The sequence below is a fragment of the Phyllostomus hastatus genome, unplaced genomic scaffold, assembly GCF_019186645.2.
Source record: "Phyllostomus hastatus isolate PE091 unplaced genomic scaffold, TTU_PhHast_1.1 phas_contig_477, whole genome shotgun sequence".
Taxonomy (NCBI): domain Eukaryota; kingdom Metazoa; phylum Chordata; class Mammalia; order Chiroptera; family Phyllostomidae; genus Phyllostomus; species Phyllostomus hastatus.
Genome location: NW_025333889.1, coordinates 5,644,595 through 5,672,563, shown reverse-complemented (window position 1 = coordinate 5,672,563; position 27,969 = coordinate 5,644,595). Strand labels below are relative to the sequence as shown.

General features: G+C 47.4%; 1 protein-coding gene and 1 long non-coding RNA gene across 5 annotated transcripts in view; one reads left to right on the top strand and one right to left on the bottom strand.

The window, feature by feature from the left end:
- Positions 1 to 1,686: 1,686 nt before the first annotated feature.
- Positions 1,687 to 11,639, bottom strand: LOC123823220. Of its 4 annotated transcripts, none has more exons than XR_006786497.1 (3): positions 11,511 to 11,639; positions 5,614 to 5,811; positions 1,687 to 5,191 (listed from the first exon to the last, which is right to left on the bottom strand). It is a non-coding gene; the product is annotated as an uncharacterized LOC123823220 (long non-coding RNA). The 4 variants fall into 4 exon arrangements; XR_006786498.1 differs by lacking the exon at positions 11,511 to 11,639 and adding an exon at positions 11,429 to 11,455; XR_006786499.1 differs by lacking the exon at positions 11,511 to 11,639 and adding an exon at positions 11,217 to 11,353.
- Positions 11,640 to 14,770: 3,131 nt separating this feature from the next.
- Positions 14,771 to 27,969, top strand: part of CAB39 (calcium binding protein 39) — a 71,031-nt gene continuing 57,832 nt past the window's right edge. Inside the window, exon 1 of the mRNA XM_045845679.1 lies at positions 14,771 to 14,900. The gene's annotated coding sequence lies outside the window, so the exon portion shown is untranslated. The remainder of the gene's footprint in view (positions 14,901 to 27,969) is intronic.

The following is a 27,969-nucleotide window of genomic DNA, read 5'->3' as shown; positions in this document are numbered from 1 at the left end:
AGGAGTACTGTTAACATAGGTAAAGCCTCTAGCACAGGTCCCGCCCAAGCATGTAAAGTCTCCAAAAAATTTGCTATTTTAAACTTATTACTTCGTGATATAAAAAAGCAATCTTCACCATCTCTGTGAATTGTTTGGTTTCTACCCTCAGACTCTGGGTGACTGTCATCGTGGACTGCAGGAAGGGCCCTTCCAAGACTTGTTGGGTATAGTGTGCGTACTTTGCTGGTGGGACCGGGATAAAGGCTAGACCAAGGGGTGCAGAGGGGTGGGGGGGAGAGAGAAGGAAGATCGGAGGCACCGTATTAATCGATGACCTCACTGGAACTGTACAGTCGCAGCCGAGCTGTGAGAGTGGCTGGCTCCCAGCCGGGGAAGGCAGAGAGCCCAGTGACTCAGCGAGGAGCAAAGAGCATCCAGAAGAACAAATAATCCTTGGGCCCCGAGCACCAGGGACCTGAGAGGGTTGAGAAGCCATGAACTTTGATTTTTGTAAAGTTGGCATTGTGCAGTTGGAAGTTGAAAATATAAAACTTTTTCTTTTTTGCTGGAAATAGAAACCTTCCTTTGGTGCAAAGTTTACCATTGTTTTTTTTTTTAAGATTTTACTTATTTATTTTTAGAGAGGGAAGGGAGGGAGAAAGAGAGAGAGAGAAACATCAATGTGCGGTTGCTGGGGGTCATGGCCTGCAACCCAGGCATGTGCCCTGACTGGGAATCAAACCTGCGACACTTTGGGTCGCAGCCCGTGCTCAATCCACTGAGCTACGCCAGCCAGGGCCCCTCCCCATTGGTTTTTAAAGAAATGAAGGAACGCTCTTAGGTAAGTGGGAGTAGATTTGGGAAGAATGCCAAAATTTACCCCTGGTTTCTTTCCTTTTATTATTGTTATTATTTAATTGATTTAGAGGCAGAGAGAGAGACACACACACATCATTTGTTGTTCCACCCATCCATGCATTCATTGGTTGATTCTTGTACATGCCCCGATCAGGGATCGAACCCGTAACCTTGGTGTATCAGGATGGCTCTCTGCCCGACTGAGCTATCCGGCCAGGGCAAAACCGACCCCTGGTGTAAAATTCAGCTCCCTCCCCACTCCCTATCCACCTTCACCGCCCCCCCTCAACCACCACAAGGGATTTCTTCATTTTGAATTGTATCAGTTTTGTTAGAATTGTCTCAGTGTGTGACTGTCTAGCTATTTGTACAATACGTGAGTTTAACGCCTGAAATTTTAGTTTGGCTTTTGAAATGCTTTTTATAAAAGGATTTCATTTCTTAATAGAGTGGGGCAGTATTTAAAGTAAAGTCAGGGTTTGATCTGTATTGATCTGGAGGAGTTCCGCAGGATATCAAATGTTTATGGTCCGCAGGTCACCATGATAAGAATCACGGAAGGGCATTGAAAAATAAGCTTACAAAGAAACTTGGGTAAATGGTGACTCAGGACATTCATCACTTTCAGGGAAGAGAATTATTAATGAATTGCTTCAGGGGTAGAATTGCCCATTGTTATGTTTCCTCTGTGGCAGAAGAGAGCAAATGTGAAAATGCTCAGTGCCGCATATAATTCTGTATGCAGCGGGATAAATGTAGCCGGTTATGCCAAGTGAAGCTATGAAGTTCTATAGCAAACTGACATTCAAAAATGACAGGTCACACAAAACTGCAGAATTGAGGTGGTTTTTGTTTTTTTTTTTTATTGTTAAGATAGCTTGGCAAATAGCAAAATGTTCATAAATATTTTCCATGACGTAATTTGTCCCTTGATTTAATCAAGATGACTTCTTCGGAGATGATTTTTGTGAAAGCAATCAGTGATGGAACTTGCATTTCAAATGCTGAGACAGAAATTGGGCTGGTTGTGATGTAATTTCAGTTTAAAAACATCCCATAGTGTTAGGGCTGATTTGCTTGGTCATTTTAATGGGGAACGAGTGATGGTTATCGGTGAATGGGTGGGATTTTGTTTCTAGAGGAACGTGGTCCTCCCACAACCAGGCCTGTGCTCTGGGGTGGTGGTAATGACCCTAAACTCCGCTGGGGCCACTGAACACCTGTGATCAGCTCCGATCTACAGACTCCTGGGATGGACACTTGTAACAACAAATGTTACTTTGTGTGTATTTTATACATTTTAAAAGTAACTTTGGTATCTTTTAATTTGAAACTTTGTTGACAGCATAGTCATTCCCTACCATGCAGCCTTAGAGAAGCAGCTGGAAACCTCCTTGAATGGTTCTGGAGGTGGTTAGTAGCGCGTGCTGTGGGTGCGGAATCAGTGTGGCTGCAGGCACGGGGGTCTGCAGAATCTGCTCTGAGAGTGTGACTGTGCGCGCGGGTCCTCAGCCTGAGAGGGGTCAAGTTCCAGTGGATGGATTTGACCTGGGTCATCTCCAGCACACTTGGAAAACCTCAGACGCTCTGGCAACACAAACAACATCTTCTCCGTCGGTCCTAAGATAGCCGGACACACTGCAGCTCCTGCTTGGGGGCCCTGCCCGCTGGCAAGCGGTGGCCAGGTGCCAAGTCCATCACCTGCATCCTAGCTGCACCAGTCTGGGCATGCACCACGGCGCACTGTCACCCGGACCACCCCTGGACTCGCAAGAGCCCATCTTCTGTGCCATCTAAGTCTGAACAGTCCTTTCTGGAAGCAGCGGGGGCAGCTCCCCAGGGCTCTCCTCCGCTGTAGCAGGTGTCGGGAAGCCTGGACTCCGGCCAAAGCCACTGCTTGAATGTGGTCCTGCTGCCTCATCTCGTTCCCTGGATGGGCCTGACCCCTGAGTCCTTCTTCTTCCAGAAGGCAAGCAAGCGCTTACCCTGCCCTCAGCGGTCACGGGTTGCCCTTCAGGAAGAGACCAGGTGAGCCTGCGCTGAAGCCTGTCCCGCCTGGCAGGCCCGACCCAGTCTGGGGGCGAGGAATGAGCTGGCAGGAAGATGCCAGAGCGATAGAGCTCTGTGTCCGCTTGCCCCCCGACCAGTCCAGCAGGCGTGCGCTGTCTGGGGTGGACCGGGGCTTTCTAAACAAGCGTTGCAGGCTGACTCCCGCTGTGCCTCCTTCACATGTATACACATCCATGCTCACACACGCCCACTCACCTGTACGCAACACACACGCACGGTCTCCCACCAGCCGAGGGCCTGACCACCCAAGAGAACCACAGCGCCTTCCTCAGCTTGACCTATGCTCCCTTGAAGCTATCCCCTCCGGGCACCTCAGAGTGACATCATTCACCCGGAACCAAGACCCAGCCCTCCCACCTAATGGCAGAGAGGATCTAACTACCTGTAGAATGGCAGGTAACTATGATCTGTTTTGTGGCAGATTATAGGGTGTCAAAGAGCCTTCTGAACTCTGGCCCACACCCATTCGGACAGAAGGGAGGCAGCACAGAGGAATCCCTGCTATTGGGGGGCCCCACTGCTGCCAGGAGCATACCCACAAGCTCCTCCCCTGTGACCCCTGCTCTCTGTAACCCCTGCTGGAAGCCCCACTGCTCCCGGCCCCACCTCACTGCAAACCCTTGGTCTCAGGCTTACATGGATACTTGGACATAGAGCCTTACCTATTCCCCCCAACAAACACTCTGGAGATAGGTGTCCTCCACCGGATCATGCCAGAAGCACAGCGTGATGGGCATCTTCATCTGTGCAAGCTCGGGTCTTCCATCCAGGACCGTCTAGAGGAGACTTACTCTAGGGAGCCAGCAACTTGTGGACCACACCCACTGGGGCTGCTGTCTTTGTAACGAAGGAAAACTGGGAGCTCCAGCTAACACAGGACATCCCAGAATCAGGACTGGGGCCACCAAGACGGGAGACACCTGCCGGGAAGGGAAAGCAGGATCTAACTCTGCTGCATATTCACGCGAACCCACAGGACCGTCGGGGTGACTTGCTGGCTGCCATCCAAGGGAAGTCGTCTCTGGAGCTGGGACAGGCAATTTTCTCCAGATAATGAAGGAGATGGTTTTATGCAGGCTGTTACAATAAGGAGAGCATTCATGAAGGAGGAACATCTCAAAGAAAAAGAAGGAAGACTGTGGTTTTATAGAAGCAGATAGATGAGGGAGTCGTCTTAGAGTCTTACAGGTAGTACAAGGAAGGATGGAGAGGAGGTTTCTTGCAGAACCTCTGAGGAGAGCGTGTTCCTCTGTGGTTAGCTGGTTTGTCATTTCTGAGCACAGAAGGGTGGGGAGGCTTAACCATCACGCTGAGGTTGCCCAGGGCTCCCATCAAGTTCAACCTCATCATCCCCCCCCTCCCGTTGTTTGTCGCTGAACAGCTCAGAGGTGAGCAGAAATCGCCCAGCAGGGTGACGCAGGGCCCAAGAGACGGTCTCTCCAGGGTTCTTGCCGGTGTTGCTCCTGTAAAACTGGTGACCCACCTGTTGACAGGAGGTGGCAAAGCTCGGTTGTTTTGGGGTCCCAGAGAGGGCCCTTAAAGGAAGGATGCCTAACATAGGGAAGTAATAGTACAAAAGTTGTATTAAAGTAAAGAGCCAGGAGTGGAACCTTGAATGAACCAGTCCAGCGGACACCAGAGGTCAGCAGTGGAAAACTGCGTTGCCCCACTTCATGGGTTCCTTGCTTTATGATTATTAGTTTGTTTGTTGTGGTACTAAGTCTTTGAAGCTCAATATAATTTATACTTGTAGAACCTCCTTGAGTTCCTTGAAACTAAGATGTCTCTGTTCTTGGTGATGCCATGCATAGTCTTGGCTACCTCTCATCCAAGGGCGTGTGTGACCCATCTTGTTGGACTTCCTTAGTGGTCCAGCAGCAGCTTCCCCAGGGAGAATTCCAACCCTGTGCCTGGTCTGCTGCAGGGCTCATTCCTTCAAGGTCAATGCCGAGTCACCAGGCTTCAGCTCACAGGGCTTCTTCGGATTCTGAGGGAAAGGCCACCTGCAAAGCAACCTCAAGCCTGAAAGGGATCTGAGCACTCAAGTTGTAGTTCTTGGTGATGCTGAGTCAGGGGAGTGGCAGAAAAATATGAAACATCACCTTGAAGGATTGTAGTTGGACTGGAAGACTTGAGAATTTGGTAAGGCTCGACCATTGGACGAGGCAACAGATCCAGTCCGGTGTAAAGGCAGGTAATGAAACGGGTCTTCCCACCAGGGTGGCAGAAGGTAGCCCATGAAACCTCATCAGACCAGACAGTTTGCACAGCCATCAGCTACCTGCAGTTTACAACGAGGTGCAAGAAAACTCAAAGGTGATGAGCAGGGCAAGAGTCTGATAACCTAGAAGTGTGTGCTGCATATTGAAACACACAATTTCTCTTTTTAGTTGCCCTCCATTTACAAAGATAATCTCAGAGAAAGGTTTTTCTGGATCAAAAATCAAGGCTGGTCTCATTAAATTTGGCCTGTTTGAGTAGATGTAGCAAGACTAACTATTAACCACACGGGCCTTAACTTTGTTTTGCTGGAAGCTTTATTAAGGAATCTCAGCTTAGACTTTTGAAAGCATCTTGAGACTAGGAAGCCAAGCTATCAAATTCACCCACAGTAATTATAAATTTTAGCAAATTCCTCCTCCCTCAAGGTCTCCCAAATGCCCCAAGGCTAATAGACCTGGCAGGAAGGGACCTTAGACTCACCTGTAAGGCTGAGAACTTTGTAAGCCAGGTACCGGGCCAGTTCTCCCAATGGGGCTGGTACCTGTTTCCCAATGGCTCCAGACGGTCAGCCTTAGTCCCCCAAAAGGACCAGGTCATTTCTGATGAAATGAGCATCATCCCCAAATGCAGTGTGTCAGGCGGAGCCTTGGGTTTGTAACCAACGTTTCCAATGACATCCTATTAGCAAGGAAGACAGATTCTTACTGAACCTATGCAAGTAATTGTATTGTCAGGAAATCAAGAACACTCATAAGGGTTTCTGAATTTCGGAGGGATCAAGGAGGGAGAATGAAATATTCACAAATGGTTTGTTTCTGGTTAGCGAAGTTTGTTTCTGGTCTATCAAATTGTTACGAATTATAGATGGCTTAAGAGAAAAGAGAATGTGGTGCCTTCTATGTCCAGAAAACAGAACATTCAACCAACATTAACAATATTCCAAACAAAACTCACCGTCACCCCTCCTCTGTTCCTGACTCAGTCTACCGGTGCGGTCTCAACCTTGTTTAGAGGAGGCCATCAGGAGCCTGAGCCCCAAGCACCACACCCGCCCCCTTTCCCCCCAGCTCCGAGACAGCCTTTCTTTGTCAAGGACGAGCGCCCTAGTCTGTAGCTGATTGCTGGTACCCAGGCCATCATCAGAGTAACACAAAAAACTGCCTGTAGACACCAACGCAGAACACCTGTGGGTTACCTGTCACTGACAAGTCTCCGGAGAGAAAGACCTGCTGAGGACGCGTATCAATAAAGGTACAGCTGACAAGGAAATGGACTTGTTTATGTGGCGCACAAACCAAAGTAATAAAGTCGCTTCAGAAAACATTTTAGGCGAATATCTATGAACAGGATGAGTCAGAGTGCGTTGAATCTAATTGATAAAAACGGAGGAACACCATCTTCACAGAGAAAAAAGCTTCAGGTATAACAATCCTGACATCATATTCCATGAGTTTAGCAAACACAGAGTTAGAATACACTAAAAATATTCAGTAAAAAGACTATATAAATCTGGAATTGGTCCCAAATATTTGCATATTAATATAACTAAATAGCTAAATGATGTGAGTTTCCAACTGAAACCAGCCACCCTAGTCCACGCTAGATTCAAGTTTAAAAAGTTGTCTATGCCAGCCCTGGCTGGTGTAGCTCAGTGGACTGAGCACAGGCTGCGAACCAAAGCATCGCAGGTTCGATTCCCAGTCAGGGCACATGCCTGGGTTGCAGGCCATGGCCCCCAGCAACTGCACATTGGTGTTTCTCTCTTTCTGTCTTTCTCCCTCCCTTCCCTCTCTAAACATAAATAAATAAAATCTAAAAAAATAAAATAAAATGAACAAAGGCAGTCACATGATTGTAAAGACTCTTGGCTCTTTCTTAAGTGAGAAAACCTGGTTCTCTTAGACGGCCAAGGTCACAGCCCAGTCAGCACACACCAGAGAAGAATCTTTGTTGCCCAGGCTGCACAGAAGGTGAAGAAGAAGCTGTGGCACCCTCGTGTGCATTGCCTGCTCCTGCTCTCACAAACCACCACACGTTTAAGAGCTTCAAACAAATTCATCATCCTCTAAGGTCAGAGATCAAAAATCCAAGATTAGTCTTGCTAGGTCCAAGGCAAGGTGTCAGCAAAGAAGATCCCTTCTGGAGGCTTTGGGGGAGATCCCCCATCCTCCCTTTTCCAGCTCCCCCAGACTCTGTTCGCTCCCGGCTCGGGGTCCCTTGAAAGCCAACAGGGAACACGTTCCACTCTCTCTGTTTCATCCTGAGCCACCTGCCCCCTCCCTCCTCTAGGGCCCCTTGTGACTGACTACCTGGGACCCAGCAGACGGTGCAGGATAGTCTCCCCCATCTCAGGTCCTAACGGAATCACATCTGTCAAGCTCCCTTGATCAAATAAAGTAGCAAATTCGCAGGTTCCCGGGACTGGGCCTTGGCCATCTTTAGGGGACTACTATCTACCACAAGCTTTTATGAAGGGCAGGCCAATACTTTTCTCATTTTCACAGAGAGAAAAACAAATTCTAGTTTCGCATCAGTGTATTTGATACTAAAGCTTTTTTACCAAAAAATCATATAAATAAATCCATCAAACCTTAGCCAGCTTTGACCAGGACAAATAAAACTCCCTCTTCTAGAACTTACCATTTTTACCTTGAGAGTATGAGTGTTACAGCTGGGCACAGTGAAACAAGGGAGGACTTAGGACAGAACAAGCAACAGGAGAGAGCCAAGGCCGGGCTGCTGTTGGCTCACTGAAAAGTCAGAGAAGAGGGGGCCTTGGAGACAGGTTTGGGGGGTGAGCCTGGGACGAGCTGCCGATGCCCATTGCTCCCCCGGCTGCAAGCCTCGTGGGGACTCTTGGAGTTTAGGAAATGCACACCCACGAGGGAAGAGAGGCACGGGTGTGCTCCTGTGAGGGCGAGTGTGCCTGGAACCCCCAACTCTGTGTATCCCTTCTGCTTGGGTCCCACACCTGCTCCTTTCTCATGCTGTGACAAGCAGCCACGTCGCCTTAGGGCAACACAGCTGTCTCTTTTCCTAACAAAATGCGTCCTGCATACCTCAACTCCCAGGAACTCCCTCCCCGCGCCCCACCACCACTTCCCCCAGCCAACCAGCTCCCTGGACATCTGTCCTCTTCCTTCTTTGCTGTGACAAAGGAGGAGCCCTCTTCCTTCTCCTGTGTTCTCATGAAGCCACCCCGCTCCCTAGGGACCTCCCAGAGGCTGGGATCCCTTCTCTTTCCTGTTTATTCGTTCCATTTCCATGTCTCTCATTCACATCCCACACCCACGCCAGTCCCAGTGCTTCTTCGCCCAGCACTGCACTGGTGCAGCCCTCTCTTAGGTCCCCCACATCCTCCTGTTGCCACATCCCATTGATGAATTCCAGCCTCGTAGTTCTTGATCCTCCTGCAGCGCTACACTACTCTTTCTCTTGACGTGTGCCTGTCCCAATTGTCCTCTCATCTCCTGCTCGCTCCCAGATGGTGTCCGTCTCACCAACTGGCCCTACTACCCAGAAGCTGGGTTCCCATCCCCTATTCCTCCTTCTCCCCTACCGTCCACATCCGTCAAGGCACCACACACTCCCTCTGAATACCGTGTTTTCCTAACCGATTCACTCTTGCCCCTGCGCACTGCCACCGTCTAGCTCGGCGGCCCATGATCTCCCGTCAAAACTGACAATGCCTCTCACGGACCGACCTTGCTGCCTCTGACCAGGCCTTCTCCTCACCGCCGCGCACACAGGATCAGAAGGGTGTTTCTAAGTCTAGAGAACACACATCTGAGCGTGTCACTCCACGGCTTCAAGTGTCAATGCCCACTCCATCCAAGCTACCTCCGCTGCCTTCATGTTGAAACTCAGGCTTCTTAACGTGGACGGCATGGCCTTTCATTGCTGGACAATTGCTGAGCTCTCCTACCTTAGCTATGCCAACTCCCCTCCTCAACCCTGCTATTTGTGACTTGGGTGGACCTCCAGGGCATTCTGCTAAGCGAAATGCATTCCATGGAGAAAGGCAAAGACTGCGTGTCCTCACTTACATGCGGAATCTGAAAGAGCTGAACTCCTACAAATAGAGAGTGGATGGTGGTTGGCAGGGGCTGCAGGGGGAAGCCATGGGGAGATGTCTGGTCAAAGGGTACAAACTCCCAGCCAGAGGGTAAACAGGGCCTGGGGACCTAATGGACAGCCTGGTCACTACAATTAACACTATAGAACATACTGCAAATTATTAAAAGAGTAGGTTTTAAATGATATCGCCGCACACATACACACAAAATTGTAATTGTGTCAGCAGATGAAGGCGTTGACTAACCTCACTGTGGCAATCGTTTTGCAATATAAACCTGTATCTAATCATTGTATTGTACACCTTAAACATACACATGTCGTATGTTAATAACATCTCGATAAAGCTGGGGGAGGGAGAGAAATAGCAATAAAAAATTCACCTCCTCAAGCTCAAGGTCCACATTCTATAGATTGAACTACTCATTTGTACTTCCCCAAATTCAGCGTGCTTTCCGGCTTTCGGTGTCATTTGCATGATTTTCCTTGAGCTTTTCCTCCCATCTCCAACTGCCTAAACCTTGCTCCTGCTTCGAGTCTCGCTCTGCTGCCATTGCCTGCGGACTTGGGGGTCTCTCCTGACCTGCAGGCTCCTTGAGAGCAGGGACCACGGAGGCCTCCAGGTTCCACTACCAAGCCCAGTGCTCGGTAATGACAAGCTCTTCAGTATTTGTTGAATAAACAAAGTTGCAATGAGCTTCAGAGCAGGTTTGGTGGGTCTGGGGCTGTGGGAGGGGTGGGTAGGTGGGAGGAGCAATTAAGCAGGGGAGTTATAAAGGTCAAGTTTCATAGGTAGAGGGGTGGTGCCTGAGAGACCAGGGTGGGGCTGAGAGAGAGCGGCTGTTGATACGGAGTGGAAGGGAAGGTCACTGAGACTGGGAGGGAACGAAGACCCGGCAGCTCAGAGGAACGGCCTTTTGGTCGCCCAGGAGAAGTCAGGCTCAGGGTGGGGTGGGAAGGGAAGCTGTGAGTCAGGCTCCAAAGGCCTCTCACAGCTGCTGCGATCAAGGTGGGGAGGTGCCTTCATCCCAGGACCCAGCTGCAGGGGAGGAGAGGAACGGAAATGACAGTGATGGGAGATTGACCCGAGACCAGCAGTGACTTTGGGGAACCGTGGCTGTGCCTTCTGACCCTGAGATCTACAGACTCAGCCCCGGAGAGGGAAGGGCCTCTGTGAAGGGGGTTTCAAGATGAAAAGGTGGAGGAATTTCTCAGGAAGAGGTTGTGCCTACCTATTCTATTAACAGAATGGGCTTCCCAGAGAGCCCCATGGAAGGATGGAGACGGTATAAATTCAAGTGGTCAAATAACAGGGCTCTTTCTGCTCTAGCTTCAGAATTTGTTCCTGCTCCAGAAATTTCTGTTCCCTCTTGCTGGAATCCTGCTCTGACCCTTACAGCAAAGGCATCAAAAACTTGCATATGGGATTATCCACCCCTGGGTGGTCTTTTATTTTGTGGGAAATTGGGTCTTTCCTTGTTTTTGTGGGATGTCAGCACAATCAAAGAAAGGCCTCCCTATGGGACAAAAATAAAAAGAACTCTCATCTTAAAAAAGGGTGGTTGGGGGGGGGCAGAGAAAGAAAGCTGTGGGGGGAAGTCCTCATTGAACAACGTTTCAAAATTAGATGAAACTGGCATTCTGCTCACCCAGGAGGGCCTAGCGCCCTCTTCCACAGTTGCCAGAGGGAAGCTCAGAGCAGCTTGGGCACCGGCCTGCTCAGGACTCATCATCAGCTGACCTCTCTCTGGCCTTCCCAAGAGCCCCTGCTAGGCTTGATATGAATGGTTGGGACGAACTTTACCTTTAACATGTTGCTGTTTCACTTACATTCCAAATTTGGTTTTATTTAGGTTTCTCCTATATATGCACTAGCAAGATTAGTCTAGTATTTTTTTGGTGGGGGGGGGGGGTGTTGCATTTGTTGAGGTTTTGGTATCAAGATTATAACAAGATTAAGAATAATTGCCACCCTCCCACCCTCTTCCCAGGCCAATGGGGTCACTTACCTGCATTTCAACAAGATCCCCCGGTAATCGAATGGACATTAGAGTTTGAGAGGCCGCCCTAGGCCTAGTAGTTTCCGTTTTTTACTGAAAATTACCCCTTCCCTAATCTCAGGGTGAGCAGCCTGGCTCTCCAGCCAGCTCCTCCTTCCTTCTAGCTCACCGCTCCCCCCCCCCCCCACTACCGTGCTGGTCCCAACAGTCCCTTCACCCACCGTTCCACCGGTCCTCCAACTCCTCCCGGGTGTCTCTCCGCCCACTGCCCCTCTCCACCCCCATTTCCTTGCTGCCTCCTACCTGGCTGGGATTCAACAGTCGGCCATTATCATGATTAGTTCCTTGTATACACCCTGTCCTTCCTTTGCTCTTTCTCCACGGAGCTCCCTAACAAGAGTAACCCTGGTTCAGTCCAACTTCCCACCTGCCCAGCAACATGTGGCCGGTGAAAAACGCCAAATAACCTTGCTGACTGGTCCTGTTCTACTCCTCCTCTTCCCTCCCCACTTGTTGTTAATGACCTTGCTTCCAGTTTTCCTGACAAAACAGAGGCCCTTAGAAAGGAACAGCCATGGATTCTGGCACCTCGTGCACCAGCTCCCTGCCCTCTGTCCCTGTGAGTGAAGGTCACTGCGCTGGTGTCAAGGCCAGGCTCTTCCACTGCGCGCCCGCTTCTCACTCACTCAAGGACAGCTCTCTAGAAAATGCCCCCCACACCTCCCATCGACTTTCCCCTCACCACTGAATCATCCCCATCAGCACTGAAGCTGTCTGTAATAGCTCCCATCCTAAAAACAAAAGCAAAACAAAAAAGAAATTTTAAAAAAATCTGTCTGATCCCCCGTTCCCCTGCAGCTCCCAGCTCCCCTCTCTGCTCCTCTTTAGAATAACACTTTATGAACCAGTTCTCTGCACTCACATTCTCCCTTTCCAGAGCCCCAGGCTTTCTAGAGCTCCTTCTAGGTCTCCTTCTCTCTGGAGACCGCTCCACGGAGGCTTTTCCATTCGCCTCCGCTGAAATAGCTCCTACCAAGGCCACTAGTTACTTCTATGGTGCTGACACTGGTGACCAGTCACCAACATCAACCTTGCTTGAACTATGAGCCAATATCGGTGGCATTGATCCATCCTCCAGCCCTTGGTCTTCCAGCACAGAAGCTCTCCTGGGTCTTCTCCTGCCGCCCTGGCTCCCGTCCACAGAAATCTTTTGCTGGATCCTTGTCATCTCCCTGTGACCTCCCAAGTGCTGGAGGCTTCCCGCTCATCCTTGGCTTTGCCCTGTGTTAGCCCTCATTCCCCAAATGATGTCACTGAGTCTCGAGATTTTACTCCGAGGGCTTACTCCCAGACTTCTCCCTGCCGCGAGACCTGTCCTCCAAACTCCAGACTTCCGTGTTCGTCTTCCTGCTTGGGTGTCTAACACAGGCGGTTCAAAGTTAATCTGCCCCCACGCGCATTCCCGAGTTCCTCTCTTCACGTCTGCTTCTGTTTAAGTTGTCTCCACTTTACCAAATTGTATTTTCTAGCTGCTTGAGGGAAAAAAACCTTGGAAATCATCAAAGTCCTTCCAGCTCTACCTTTTCTTTTAATTTTTCAAAATTGATTTTAGAAAGCCCTGGCTGGCGTAGCTCAGTGGATTGAGCACGGGCTGCGAACCAAAGTGTCGCAGGTTCGATTCCCAGTCAGGGCACATGCCTGGGTTGCAGGCCACGGCCCCCAGCAACCGCACATTGATGTTTCTCTCTCTTTTTCTCCCTCCCTTCCCTCTCTAAAAATAAATAAATAAAGTCTTTAAAAAATTGATTTTAGACAGAGAAAGGAAGGAGAGAAAGAGAGGAGGGAGGGAGGACAAGAGGGAGGGAGGGAGGGATAGAGAGAAAGAAGACATCAGTTTGTTGTTCCACATTTTTCATTGGTTGACTCATTTATGTGCCCTGACCAGAGCACGAACCTGCAACCTTGGCGTATGGGGACAGTGCTCTAAGCAACTGAACTACCCGGCCAGGGCTCAGCTCTACCTTTTGAATGTGTCTAGAACCCAACCACTTTACTCCCCCCTGCTACCATCCTGGACCGAGGCTGTCTCCTGTTGACCGGATTATTTCAAAAGTTTTCTAACTGGTCTCCCAGCTGAAAGCCTTCTGTCCTTCAGTCTGGTCTTCACAGCACAACCTGAGTGATCCTTTTAAAATGTCAGACCACATCCTTTCTCTGCTTGAAACCCTCCAAATAGCTTCCCACCTCATTCAGAGTAAAAACCAAAAGCCTCGTTTCAGCCTCTAGGGTTCCTGTTCTCTGCTCACCTCTGCCCTGTTCCCTCCCTCAGGGATCTGGCCTTGCTGGGGTCCAAGGCCATCCCACCTCAGGGCCTTGGTCCCTGCTGTTCCCTCTGCCTTTCCATGCACACAGGTCACAACATGCTCTTTCTTCATGCAGCTGCTACCTGCACGGGAGAGCTATAAATAACAGTACTCTGCCCTCTCTCCCTTCCTTGGCCTGTGAGGTTTTTCTCCATAGCACTGAAAACCATCCAGTGTCACATATGCGCTGGTTTATTGGTTTATCGTTTGTCTCAGGAGCAGGGACGGTTTTGTTTCCAGCCCCACCACCCAGAACAGTGACCACGCCCTGTAGACGCTCAAAAATACCTGTGCAATTACAAATAAAAAGACAAAGCAACAGAAAGAAACAAAAATATACGTGTAGGCATTTTTATGTTCCAGATTCTGCAGTCTGGGCTTTGCGATGCGTTTCCTCCGTCATCCTCATTGGCCTACGGTCCTGTATTCGTGTGTGTGCGCATAGGAACCCAGGCATCAGGACAGGAAAGAGCCCGTGGGGACGAAATGGTGGAGCTGGGGTTTACACCCAGGCTCTTGAATCCTGTCGGCCTGGATCATGCCATCCCTGTCACTCCACGGCGCTCTCTCTGAAGATGCTAAAATGGGAGTGATCTGCTCCTCCCAAGGATGACAGACTCAATCTACATGAAGTCGGCTTTTAATCTTAGCAGGCACAAATCTTTGTTAAGAGCTGAGGAAGTGGTCCTGGAAAGTGAGCGTGAGATTACTTCAGGAAGCGTGCTTGACAGAAGAGAAGGGGCTGAGCACCAATATTTAAGTGGCGGATGAAAGAAGAGGAACTCTCTTCTCAGCTTCTGCTTTTCCTGCTTCCCCTCTGTCTTGGGCCTCGGCGGGGGACGCCGGCGCCGAGTCCTCCCGGCCGCCAGGGGGAGCCCGAGGCCGAAGGGGGCGTTGCGGCGCCGCCCGACGTCCCTCCCTCGGCGTCTGCGCAGTGCGCACGTCAAAGCCGGGCTCGGGCCGGGAACGGGGAGCGGCGCGGCCTGGGAGAGACTGCACCTCCGGGAGCCGGGTGAAGGCGAAGGCAGAGGCGGTGCCGGGCCCCGCAGCAGCAGCAGCAGCAGCAGCAGCAGCAGCCGCCGCCGCAGCCCGGACGATCGAGCGCAGCAGTGCGGCGGCCGCCGCGGGAGCCCCTGGGCCGTCGTCAGCCCTCGCAGCCGCCGCCGGGGTAGCTCGTTGCCGGGAGCAGGAGCAGGCAGAAGACAACGGAGGGGCCGAGCGCCCGAGCCGCGCCGCGGGGACCGAGCGAGCAGCCCGAGGCGGCGGAGGCGGCCGAGGACGGGGACGGCGACGACTCGGAGGCGGAGAGGAAGCCGCCCGGCCCAGCCCCGTGAGTGACTCCCCGGCCCTGCCCTGCTCGCGGCGCGGACGCCGGCCCGGCTTCCGCCTGCCCTGCCCCGGCCAGTCACCGGCCCCGGGGCTGCCTCCATTTTCTCGGGCGGCTGCGGCCCCCTCGCGGAGCCTTCCCTTCTGGCCCTCGCCGGCGCCGCGCCCAGGGGCCTGCGACGGGGTCTGGGAGCCCCGGGCTCGCTTGCCACCCTTCCGCGGCTCCCTGGCCGGGCCGGCGGCGTTGGGGCGTCCCCGGCCGTAGTCCGGAGGGCAGAGAAGTGCGGCCCGGGCCAACTGTCATCCCCACCAAACACGGGCCCCCTGTAAACTTTCTGGGATCCGGGCGGGGGCAGGCAGCATCTCCGCGACGCCCCTGGAGCACGCCTAACTGATTTCTGGTTAGGAATTGCGCCGCCGGAGCGTTGGCGGCTGCTGCCGAACCAGCTCGAGCGCTGACTGCGTGCAGGCGCCCTGGGCGTCCGCACCGGAGGGATTCAAAGGTGAACCCCGGCCCGCGGTCTCCTCCCGCGAGGAGCCTGCGCCCTGGCGTGGGTGATAAGACCAGTGCACAGATAACACGATACCAGGAAGGAGGAGATAAAAGTCCTGTGAAAGAGCTGCAAGGTGCTAAGGAAGGAACCCAGGGAAGACCGGACCGAGGGATGACTTCCGCCTAGCCGAAAATCTGGAAGGCTTTCTGGGAGAGGCAGTGCCTAGGGGGGTCTGGAAGGCCTGAAAGGATTTGGGAGTGGAGGCTTGCGGAGGAGACAGTGTGTGGAGGGACAGCAAAGCTAGAGGACAAAGGTAAAAAGGCATAGTCTAGAAATAGTGGATAATTCGTTTTGTTGTTCAGGACCCCGGTGGGAAGTGGGAGTGGGATAAGGAGGGACTGGGGAGCCAGATACCTCGAAAGGAAACTTAGAGCTTATTGCTCAGTGACTCATGAGCCCGGAAATGTAAGCTAGGGTTAGATATAAAAGGCGCTCTTGGGAAAGGAAGGCGAGGAGGCCCAGTAAAGAGTTAACATTATGCATGTACCTTAAATATAATGCAGTTTGAGATTGATTTTGACAGCTTCCCAGATATTCAAATACAAAGGTCCAGGCTAAGCAAAGTGTCTCTTGCAAAAAGCTTCATTAGATGCCAGGCTCTTACGAGGCAGTGGAAATGATGTGTTTAAAATAAGTTCATCTCCATAAGGCATTTCTGTTGGCGCAGTTCACTAAAATGCATCAAAACTTGCATTGTGTATTAGGTGTGCGCACTTTGGAATAACTGAGCTGAATTTAACTTCTTTGAGATGACATTTGTGCAAATCAATCTAAATTGATGATTTTTAAAAATCAAATTACCACTTACATTCTGGGATAGAAAGTTAGACACAGAACTTTTTTATGTAAAGGTAAAAATTTTTTTTAGGTATGAAAATCTTTATAGGAGAGCCAGAAGCAGTCGTCATTAGCTTTATTTTGCATATTTTAAAAAATTATCAACAAGTAATTAGCTGTATTTGAAGTCTAGAATCTGTGGAAGCAGCTTAGACTCTGTGTTAGTTTTGAAAGCACTTATTTATTTGCTCATATGACAAGTGCATGCCAACTTTTTTCACTTTAAAAAAGTTGTAAGATGCAGGATGTACTGGAAATTTTAAAAAAATTATTTACTGTAATCTTACCTTTAGATTTGGTTACTGTTAACATTTTAGTGCACACCCTTTTTGGTCTTTTTTGTTTGTTTATTTTTTCTTTACATAATGAAATAAACCACATATATGTAACATTTCTATGAAGCTTTTTTTGTCATTAAATATTTTCATATAAAAATAGTTTTACCCAAGTAAAGGAAGTGTTCTTAAACATTTTTTTTTCCTGACAAGGTCGCATGTACTTATGTCATATAAAATGCAACAGTCATGTGTTTTATTTAATAACTGCTACTATGGACAAAATTTTTTTAAAAAGATTTCTTGTTTGAAGTATATTTACTGACTTCTCTGCAATTTAGATCCTCCTGTGTGTTGAATAAATTTTACTTGTATTGCATCTTGTCATCAGGTATGGAAGACATCACACATCTCTGCAACATGAGAGAGTGTACATCTTTAAAGGCATTATTAAAAGATTACTTTCATAGCTGGTGTATCTCCTATAGAGTGTAATGCAGCTCCCATTTCTGCCCCCCCTCCCCCATACAAATAGGATTTATACTGGGGCCATCCATATAGGCTAACTACTTTTGATCATGACATTACGAAGACTCAGGCTAGATGCATTTCGTTTCCTATTGGCATTTCTTTAGGAAATACAGAATTTGTCCTGGAAAGATTTGCCGATACAACAAAAGGGACTTGTTTTATTTCAGGGCAGTTCACTTTAGTTCATTAACACTTAGACTGCAGATTCTTGTTTAAACCAGTTTTTCCCTTTGTGCTTTACATTCTAAAATGTATTAATGAGGTCTCTGTTACTGTTTGTCATGGCGTATAGAGTGAGATGCTCAGCTAGATCACGTGAATTTCCATAAAGTCGATATAAAAGAATAGCTGAGAAAGTTCAGTTTAAGTATGGGGTTTGGTTTTATAATTTGGCCATATTTGAATCTTTATTTGTACAGTGCAAGTATATATGCCACAAGGCATCCTTTATTACTTTGAATATTTACTAAAATTTTTTCTCTTGATCATCTTTGATAGGTCATGGACTTCTGTTAATTACTGCCATACTTTTCCAAGAGCCTTTTTTTCCAGGAGGGGGTTGACCACTGATCATTTAGTTTCACCATCTGCCGTAAAAATAGACACAAATGCAAATTGTCCCCACAGTACGAAAAAATAAAATTCAGTACAGGGTAGAATTTCATTTCAGGTAGTGTGTTCTGGTTACATTTCTGGTGGTGTTTCTGTTTCAAAAATCTATTTTCTTTTTTTCCATGGCTCCTTGTAATTAGGAATTTGATTTTGTGAGTGGTGTCTAGTGTCGTAGAAATAAGAGTGTGATAGGTGGACTAGTATGGATAATGGCAAAATGTTGGTAAAACTTTGGTACGTGATAAGATTGTGGGAAAGACGATCAAATCTCTGAGCCTCTGACTTAGATTGCTTGTGAGCTTTCTGCTGTGTAATTGTTCAGGTGTAAAGCTCTTGTGTTTGTGTGAGTGCCTGTGAAGCCAAGGAGCCTGAAAATTGCATGACAATGTAGTCATCAGTCTACGTTTTGGGTGTTACTGGAGAGAAGGCTGATATTGGATCCTTGTCTAATTAAAGAAGGAATTGAGCTATATGAGAGTTCTTTCTCTGAGTGTCTCACCACTCTAATGGCCATCCAGCTGGGCCGTAATCATTGCCTGTATCAGTCCGCAGTCTGGGGGCGGGGCACATCTCTCTCCCACCAGTGTCTGGGAAGTAGACTGGTCTGAGAGTAGATGCTGAATGTTCTGCTTCTGTTTCTCAGGCCTTGCAAGATTATGAGAAGAGCCATTGGAGGACTGAGACCCAGGTGATAGACGGATGGTGTTGAAATTAAGACTGACAGCTTGTTGCCGTCAGCGTTTTGTTTTAGGGTGTGCGTAGGTGTGCATCGTCCTCCAGTGTGCCATTTCTGCGTCCCTGAGCTTCCTGGCCCCACTGTGCTTTTAACTTTCTTTTGCTAGAGATAGAAGAGGAGTGATGAAGGCAGAGTTGTGGTTTGTTGGCAACTGTGATGTTAAGCTGGCAGAGGAAGAAGGAATGGCATGCAGAGAATTGCAAGAGGTCAGTCAGGTGTGAAGTGGCCCCAGAGGAGGGAGGTAGCTCCTTCCCTGGCCATTTGTGTTGGCAGTGTCTAGCACACACCTGTTTGCATAATCCTTAATACATTGTGTCCAACTTGAAATTTTGGTACTCTGAGCACAGTCTTTAGTTGCTGGTTTGTTTTTGCTTGTTTGATGTATATATGCATTTTCATATGCATAGTTACAAAGACAAGAATATCTAGTTACCCAATGTTTAGTGACAGTCTGAGTTTATGATAATCATTCCTTGGGAGCATTATCCAGCAGATAACTTGTTGATGACCAAGCAAATAGAATGTTATATAGTGTTGTAACCTCGCAACACTTTCTTTTGATAAAATGTTTGTTGGAGAAACAACGTATACATTTTGTAGCTTGATCTTTTAAAAAAAAAATAATTAACTTGTGCCCCAGGTATGAACCAGCTCTGGCCAGCCCCACAGACATGAACTAAGGGCTGTACGTCTGCTTTGCCCCGTACTAATATGAGAGCAACACCACCAATCAGTGTCCCCTTGCCCGTTGCCAAGGGTTTGCAGCTTGATCTTGATTAAAGTGGCTACTGTATAACTTTGTCTGATGAGCTGTAGCTTGCTGGTTTACAGGGTGCTGGTAACGTGTTAGTCAGTCGCTGTTCTCTCCCTCCACCTTGAAGTACATATCAGCTGCATTTAGTCACAAGGAAGGACTGGCATGAACAGAGTTTTGTTTACATGTCTATAGTTAAGGCGCACTTTGGGAGTTACAGAATTCTGAGAGCCAGTGGTTAAAAGCGCGGGTGCAGCCAGACCCCCGGGATTGTTGAGCCCTCAACCCTGCTTTGAGCGCTGGAACTTCAGGCAAGTTCCCTCATTCTCTCCGGCGTAGATTCCTTGGATAGGAGTAGACCATATCTGCAAAGCTGGTAGGGGGTTTAAATGACTTACTGCATCTAAAGTAACGTGTTTACTTTCCAACGTGTTACTTTACCTGCTTACACCAGGGCCAGGCACATACCAAGTGCAGGACACAGTAAGTTCTGTGACAGTGCTGGTAGTAGGCTGTTCAGGTGGACGAAACCTGAGGACGTTAGAAGCCCTCTAGTCAGAATGGTTCTTTCTGCAGTTGGGAACACGGAGGCCTAGGGTAACTCGAGCAGTGTGTGGCTTTGAGCTGTAACTAACCGGTGGAGCTTTCTGTGAAGTAGAATCACTTGCTTAGGCTTGTGCAGCTTATTAGCCACAGGACTGATCTCGGTAGAGCCCGGTTCTCCTTCTTTATCCAGTTGTCTTGAAAGACATTGTTCTATACTTTACGTAGCAATGTCTTCTTTGAACCTTTTCACTAGTATTTACAAAGATTATATTCACATACTAAATGCTTTGTCGCACAATTCTTATTTTAAGATGTTGACACACTAATGTCTATAATTATGGTATAGGGTGTAGCTGGCAAGTGTTTTGGGGGTGGTCGTATGAAGTAAAAGTTGAAATAGACAAAAATCAAGGGAGATGGACAAAAATAGATTGAGGGAGAAAAATCACCATTTCAGTAGCACTGCACGTAGGGCAAACCTCTGAGGTCGGCAGTCCTGTCTCCGGGCATCGTTACAAACGGGACGCCGAAGTGGGGCTTGCCCAGGGTGCGCGGACGTGGCACGGTCGAGCTGGCGTGTGAGCCCAGGTCTGCCTCACCGCGCAGTGTTTCTTCCCTGGGGTGGGGGTGACTCTCGTGAAATAGTTTGGTTTTCCTTCGTAGGTGCTTGGTCTCTTGCTGATCATTTTTTACTTAGTACTTTAGAATGGAAGTTTGCAGATAGAGCCTAATGAGGGTTTTAATGCGTTTCTAGACAGTAACCACAATTCATAACACAGAATAAGGTGGTTCATTCTGAATGCTCTAGTTGCATAGTCATAATTTGGTCAGTGGTTTATAGTTTGAGTTAGGCCAGCAGGTAGTGTTTATTCTCCGTGTTTGTCTTGTAGAGGAGATGGGAGGCCTGGCATTACAGTGGGGAACGCAGAAGCCTGGGACTTGGAGGACCTGGCCTGGGTCCTGAGTGGATGACTAATCATGTCACTCTGGGCAAGTCACTCCACCTTTCTGGGCGTCTGTCATCCCAGTATTGTACTAGAAGGACCAGACTGAAAACCCTTCAGGTCTCTTGCTCTGATTTGCAGTGTTCCTGAGTGTAGGCTTTCTGACTTGCCTTTTCTACCTGTGCGGGGCAGCTCTCCTTTCCCGCTGTGGTCCCGGAGTCCGTTTCCTTAGGAGAGCTTTCCGAGGGGCGACGGGGCTGTAACATTGTCTCCTTCCGGCTGGTCAGGTGCCTGGTGGTGTGTGTCCCTGGGGGTGGCTCTCCGTGCAGGTAGTGCAGCATGGAAATGTGTATCTTTACATTTTTTATTTTTGCAGTTATGAATAAGTGGTTAAATGCTAAATGTTATATAGTTGTAAAGTACAAGCTTTTAGTAAGTCAAGTTAATGATTAAAAAAATCCTCAAGCCACACATCAAGTTTTACTGTCAACTTTTAGCACTATATGCCATGAAGTTCTGTAAGCTCTTTGTTTTGGGGAAAGGAAAAACATTAACTAGGAGAGTGGGAATGGGAAAGAAAGGACCAAAAAGGTAGAATCAGTTTTGAGGATGTGAAGAACACGCACAAGATAGTATTGTTTGGCTATAATTGGTACCAAGCTTCTACGAACACAAATGTGGTCTGCTGGCCTTGATCATGGGGTCGTTTCCAGCCCAGGGTTCAGTCACTGACGAGAGATGACAGTGATGTTCCCCACTGCAGAGCATTCATAACTCCTTAAACATCTATTATGAATTAATTTGTTCCACAAGCAGTTTTTATTGCCCATTATGCCGGTTCCTGTTTTATGTGCTGATCCCAAAGTGTTCCTAGTCTAGGTAAACAACCGTTCCCGTCTTCAATGGCATGTTATCAGCCAGTTCATTTACTTCTGAATTCTCCAGCAGGGAGACAGAAACTAATACGATCTTTGCAGACGTTTTGGCTCTTTATTTACAGCGCTTTTATTCTCCGTGCGGCCTTCGTTCCTCTATGTAAGTTTCCTCTCAGTAGATTTTCTCTGTATGTAAACTTTGTATGATGGATTGTAATGCATTTTAATTGCAGGGCTTTTTTTTTTTTTACTCTTTTTCTTATCTTTCATTCTCTTCCCCAATTCATGTTTTTAGAATATCAATATAATACATTGTTTCTGTACATATTTATTAAATGATACAACTTTCTAATATTCTGATAAAACTGTTCAGCAGAGATGAACTACTTAGCCAAATTACAATTTTCTGTGAATTTTATTTATCTCTGCTGTATTTGGGCTTACTTGCTATTTAATAGCTGAAGCTTATTAAGACCCTTTTCCCATTAAGTTTACATAAAACAGTATTTCCCAAATTGTGTTTGCAGAACACCGGTCTTATGAGAGATAAGTAGCTGTTGGAGGGAGAGAATGAATTTTTTTTTTTTAAAGATTTTACTTATTTTATTTTTAGAGAGGGAAGGGAGGGAGATAGAGAGAGAGAGAGAAACATCAATGTGCGGTTGCTGGGGGTTCTGGCCTGCAACCCAGGAATGTACCCTGGCTGGGAATTGAACCTGGGACACTTTGGTTCCCAGCCTACGCTCAGAGAATGAAATTTTGTTTGGGAAAACACTGAGTTAAAAACAGTTAATCAAATTTTAATTTTGATGGTAGTTATGTGATTGTTTTTCTGCGGAGCTTGTCAGGGTTTTTTGTTTGTTTGTTTTGTTTTGTTTTGTTTTTTAAAGCAAGTCTGCTACTTTATTTTTTCATTCCTCCCCTGAGGATAGGCTTAGAGAGAGGGGAAGGGAGGGGGAGAGAAACAGGGACGTGAGAAAGAAGCCCTGATTGGTTGCCTCCTGTCCAGACCAGGGACCACACCCACAACCTAGGCATGTGCCTGATCAGGAATTGAACTCACAACCTTTCAGTTTACAGGACACAGCACTCCAACCAACTGAGCCACACTGGCCAGGGCAGGGTTTTTAGTAATGTGCAGTGTGACTGTCCAGGAAGGAAATACAATGTATAGTGTTTCCCAATTTGCCAAATTTATTTCATCAGGAAAACACCTCCCTCCCCTGGAAAATACCCACAAACATCTTGAAGGAAGGTTCTACTAGAACATGATTTGAGAAACTTTCTTATTTACATACTTATTAGTATGGAATTCAAAGCATTTACTTTTTGATTAGAGTGATTACATGTCTCAGGTTTGGACTCCAGCTAAGGTTAGAATAATTTATTTTTATTTAGTTTCATTAAGTAAAAGAATGAGCACCTTAGGTGAGTAGCTTTTCAATCCCCCTTTTTTTTCTTAACTTCATCCCACAGGGAGAAACTACGTTTTCAATCAGTGACCCAGCACATACGTTAAGACACTGTCAAAACCGAAGTTTCATGAAATGATATCGAGGCCTTTATAGGGAGTGAGAAAACTACAGCTCAGCCTAGAGATGAGAGGAGGGGCTCTAGTCTTAGAATTCTTGGATTTAGTTTCTGGTTGTGTTTTCCTGGCCTGTTTTAAAAGCCCGTTTTGCCTCCAAAATAGAAAGAACCTACACATAAAGTCGTTGTGAGGATTCAGTAAGACATGCTTTGCACAATGTGTCTGATATGCTCTAAGTGCCCAGTACATTGTAGCTTTTGTGATACCTGAAGCTCGGAAGCTCTTTCTGCCGCACCATACACACACTCAGCGAGCCTGGACTCTGCCCCGTAGCTGGATGTGTCGTTTGCTGTGACACCGGCCTTCTGCAGCAGCAGGTTTGAGAACAGCCAGAGTGCCTGCTTAACGCTGACTTGCCTCAGAGGTGCTGAACTTTATGCTGTATTATTTTATAAAATTTAAACTATCTTTTAAGATAATCTTCCTTTATAGCATGTAATTAAATACAAGTGTGTACATAACTATACCAGTGATTAATTTAGCATCCTTATAGTTTTAATTCATTAAAAGAACAAGGTAAAAGCTGCTGTTTTAGGTTTTATACTTGTTTCTGCAGTTATTTATTTCCCTGGTTTTATATTCCTATTGGGGCTTTAATTTTGTAGAAAAGGGACAGTTCGAGGAGATTAACATGGTGGGGGCCAAATCCAGTCTGTGGACTGTTCTCTGTTGCCCTGAACACAGCTGGCTGCCTCGTACATGTATGTCACCGACTGAGGCGTTTCGTGTTGTCGGGCCCTGATTAAATGTTTCTCTACTTGTTTCTTCTATTGCCCATTTGTCCTCAGTGTGTCCTGACATTGCCGAAACGAGAGCTTCCGGTCAGCATCGTTGAGGTGTGCCAGTTCAGTATGAAAGTAGCACAAAGATTCTCTACTTGCGTAAGCAAAAGGAAGGAAGTAAAAAGAATGCACACAGGGTAGGACAGAGTAGGTTTCAGTTGTGAGTATGTGAAACACAGAGCTTATTCCTGTCTTATTATTTCTTTGTTACTGTGTGTATTATTATTAGCCTACTTTTGCAGACCCCTGTCATTGCTAACTAACATAGTACTTATATATTATCTGCTGGTATAAAATTTAAGATCTCCCTCTATATTTACCTCATTTAATCCTATAGTAACCCTATTTGCACCCCTATATATTCAAGTGAGTAAACAGAGAAAAAGAAGCTAAGTAATCTGTCTGAAGACATACACCAGGGGTGTCAAACTCATCTTCACGAGGGCCACATCAGCCTCACGGTTGCCTTCAAAGGGCCAAATGTAATGTTAGGACTGTATAAAAGTAACTACTCCTGAACAGTTAAGTGAGAGCCTGGCGCTGCCACCGGGTAGAAACAAGGTGCCGGGCTGGATAAAACAAGTGGGAGGGCCGGATTCGGCCCTCGGGCCTTGTGTTCGCCACCTGTGCCTCACACCTAGAAAAAGGCCGAGGTTTAAAACCCCAGTCCCAGAGTGTACACTTGTAACCCACCATACTCTGTTGCTTCCACCACATGGCAAAGGAATATAGAATCATCCTGGAACATAGGAAATTTCTGCTGCAGAAACAGGAGGTCAAGTCTTCTGGTAAGGACATATGGTATCCTAGGACGCAGAGAACTTTCATGTTACTGAGTGGAGCCGTGAAGACAGGAAGGTTAGAGAAGCTAATGTACTGTTTTTCAAAAAAAAAAAAAAGGTGAAATCTACAAATCATAGACACTGGACTTGATATTGACCACTGTTCAGATTCCAGAGGGGAGCCAGCCTAGCCCTTCCAGCCCTTCGCACAGTGTTGACTTCTGCAAGCTGCCGCAAACGGTTCCTAGCAGGGTCAGGCAGCATATGGATGCCTGCAGGGACTCATAGTTTCATGCTTAGGTGAGACTATCTGAAAAAAATGTTAAATTATATCATTTAAGTTGATTGTTATCAGGACTTAAAAGTCATTTTAATGTTTTTACAAGGTAATCTTACTTGCATACATTGTATTAGCTTATAGCTGTGTAAGAGACTTCCTAAGCTGTGCGTGGCCCAGCCGCAGACACTAGCACACGCACGTCCCTGTGCCTTGCCTTCTCAGGCAAGAAGGAACTGGAACTGGTAACATCTTCCTGTATGTGCACACAGCAGAGTCAGTACTTCCTGTCCTGTATTGTTAAAAATCATGTGCTCCTGTTCTTTAAGACTGGTTATGGCCCATTTATTTACTCAAGAACTAGCCTTGCTCTTGTTCCTAAAGACTAGGTAGTGAGTGATTGGAAGCGAAGTTGATAGGAAGAGGGCTAGACGGTAGGAGAGTTCATTCCTTCCTCACAGAGCTTAAAAAACTTATGGCGGAGGGAGGAAGGAACATCTAGGTTGTTTTCATATCTTGGCTGTTGTAAATAATGTGCAGTGAACATAGGTGTGCAGTTATCTTTCTGAACTAGTGTTTTTGTATTCTTTGGACAAGTACTCAGAAACAGAGTAGCTGGGTCATAACTTTCGAGGAATGTCTACACCGCTTGCCGTAGTGCCTGCGTTCATGTACTTTCCCACCAACGTTATTCAAGGGTTCCTTTTTTCTCCGCAGCCTTTCCAGGATGTGTTTTTCTTTTTGGTGCTAGCCATTCTCATGGTTTTCATTGGCATTTCCCTAATATTTAGTGATGCTGCACATCGTTTCATGTGCCGCTTTACCATCTGTGTGCCTTCTTTGGAAGGAGGAAGGATTATTTAGCCAAAGATGTTTAGGCAGTTGGTTGTTCTTTGGGAAAATCAATTTTGATAATTAAGCTACCCTTTATGAAAATAAATCCGGGGCAAGAATGACATAAGAAAAAAAAACAAAGTAGAAAGAAGAACACTTAGGACTATTTCTCAGACCTTAGGATGAACAGGCAAGTGGCTGAAAGAAAAAAGCTGAGATAAACATGTGGAAAGATTTATGTGTTGCTAGATGAAGGGTTAGTATTTACCTTGGAATACAAACAACTCACACAAACTGGTAACTGCCATTTATTAGTAAGCTTTTCTTATATTTTAAATGCCACCATGGGCATTTGTTCATGTTAAAATTTCGACAGTATTCCTGTCATTTTATAGATAATTCAGACCCAGAAAGCAAATGTTTGTCCCCGGGGTTTTGGCACTCATCTCTACTAAAACGCAGAACTGGGGTTCAAGCTTGGGTCTGAAGGGAGCTTCTGCTCTTCCCCCCAAAAGCACGCTGTCTTTCAAACAAAGTGAAGGATAAAACGCTGGGTAAGGCAGATCTGGCCAAATAAAAGATAAATGCGAATAAACAATGGGTGGAGGCTGTTAAATATTTTTTAAGCGCTAATGCCTAGGCTAGCGGGGATGCTTTGAGACGTGAGTAAGGCAGTTTCATCTTCTGCCCAGTGGGCCTTCCTGGGAACTTTTTTGGTCCAGTGTACATCGAGAGTCTTAAGACGCTCATTTCGTGTAAGGCAAGGAGAAATAAAGTAACATCTATTTATTTTTCATGCTTTGTGAGTGATGTCCAGTATCTCTAAAAAGTAACTCTACCTGTGCTATTGATTATGGTGGTGACTGCACAACTCGAACATGCTAAAAGCTATTGAAGGGTATGCTTTAAATAGGTGAATTGAATGTAGGTACATTATATGTAAATAGGGCTGTTACTTTAAAATAGCTAGCTGTATTAGCTGTTGGGAGGAGGAGGAGGAAGAATATTTGCTTCTTGAGTCATTGAATTGTTAAAGATGTTCAAGGAAGTTAGATTTTTCTGACCTGCGCTGCGCTGCTTCCCTGCCGCGCGCCCCATTTGCCGCAGCGTGGTGAACCTGCCGAAGGCGGAGTCCGTGCGGGGAACACCCTGGCGGTCCGAGAGCTGCCGGCCCCGTGAAGCCCTCTCGCAGCAGGGTGCGCCGCGCGCCCCAGTTTCCGGTTTATCAGAGTCCGTCTTAAGGCCACGAGCTGGAGTTCCAGGAGCCACCCAGCACCTCGCCCTCGCTTGAGGCTCAAATGCACTCCCTCGCCGTCGGTTTTCTGTAGTGTCCCAGCTTGTGAACAGTGTATGAAGATTGCCCTTGCTTTCCAGGGCTGTCCATGAAAGTGCGTTTCTGTAATTTTCAAATAAATACAAGGATGCGTGAGCCAAGGTTCGGCGGTGGGGGGTGGGTCAGGGAGCGCTCACATGGAGATCCTGGGCTGTTGGGGAAGTTAGATCAGCCTGTTCCGATCCCCTCCGCGGTGAGCCGGATGCGATGAATCATGCTAATATCTAAGTGTGTGCTTGCAGGTGAGGTGGCAACGCCTGAGCTCTGACCTGGAGCAAAGTAGTTGGTGACCTGGGAAGTTGGAGAGTTACAATTATTCCATGACGTGGGCATACTCCTTCATAACCCTAGTGAGTTATAGATGTTTACTGATTTGAAATATGAAATATTACCCAGAAGACAGTTTTCATTATCACTAACAAATATTTATATGCAGGTGACCCTGCTGGGCTCTGCTCTAGGTGGCGTGCGCTTTGCCCTTGCTGGAAAAGGGAAGCAAAGGAGTTTCCATGCACAGAGAAGTTGGCTGGTTGTAGGGGAGGCAGGGCGGCCGCGGTTTAGTGCGCCTGAGCAAATGCCCTGGTCTGCCCGGCGGACCCTGGGTTTGCGCCCCTGGTGCCCACGTGACTGACTGCTCCCCGTGCTGCTCTTCGTTCCCAGATTGTTCTGGTCGGTGGCCAGTTATGTTCGCTAACATTTAGCAGTTGCAAAACGGTTTCTTGATATCCCCTCCTCTCGGTTTTTGATGCTTAGGGTACAAGGCGGTGTGGCAGATTTAGGTATCTCCTCCTCAAGTTGCTTGATTTTGAG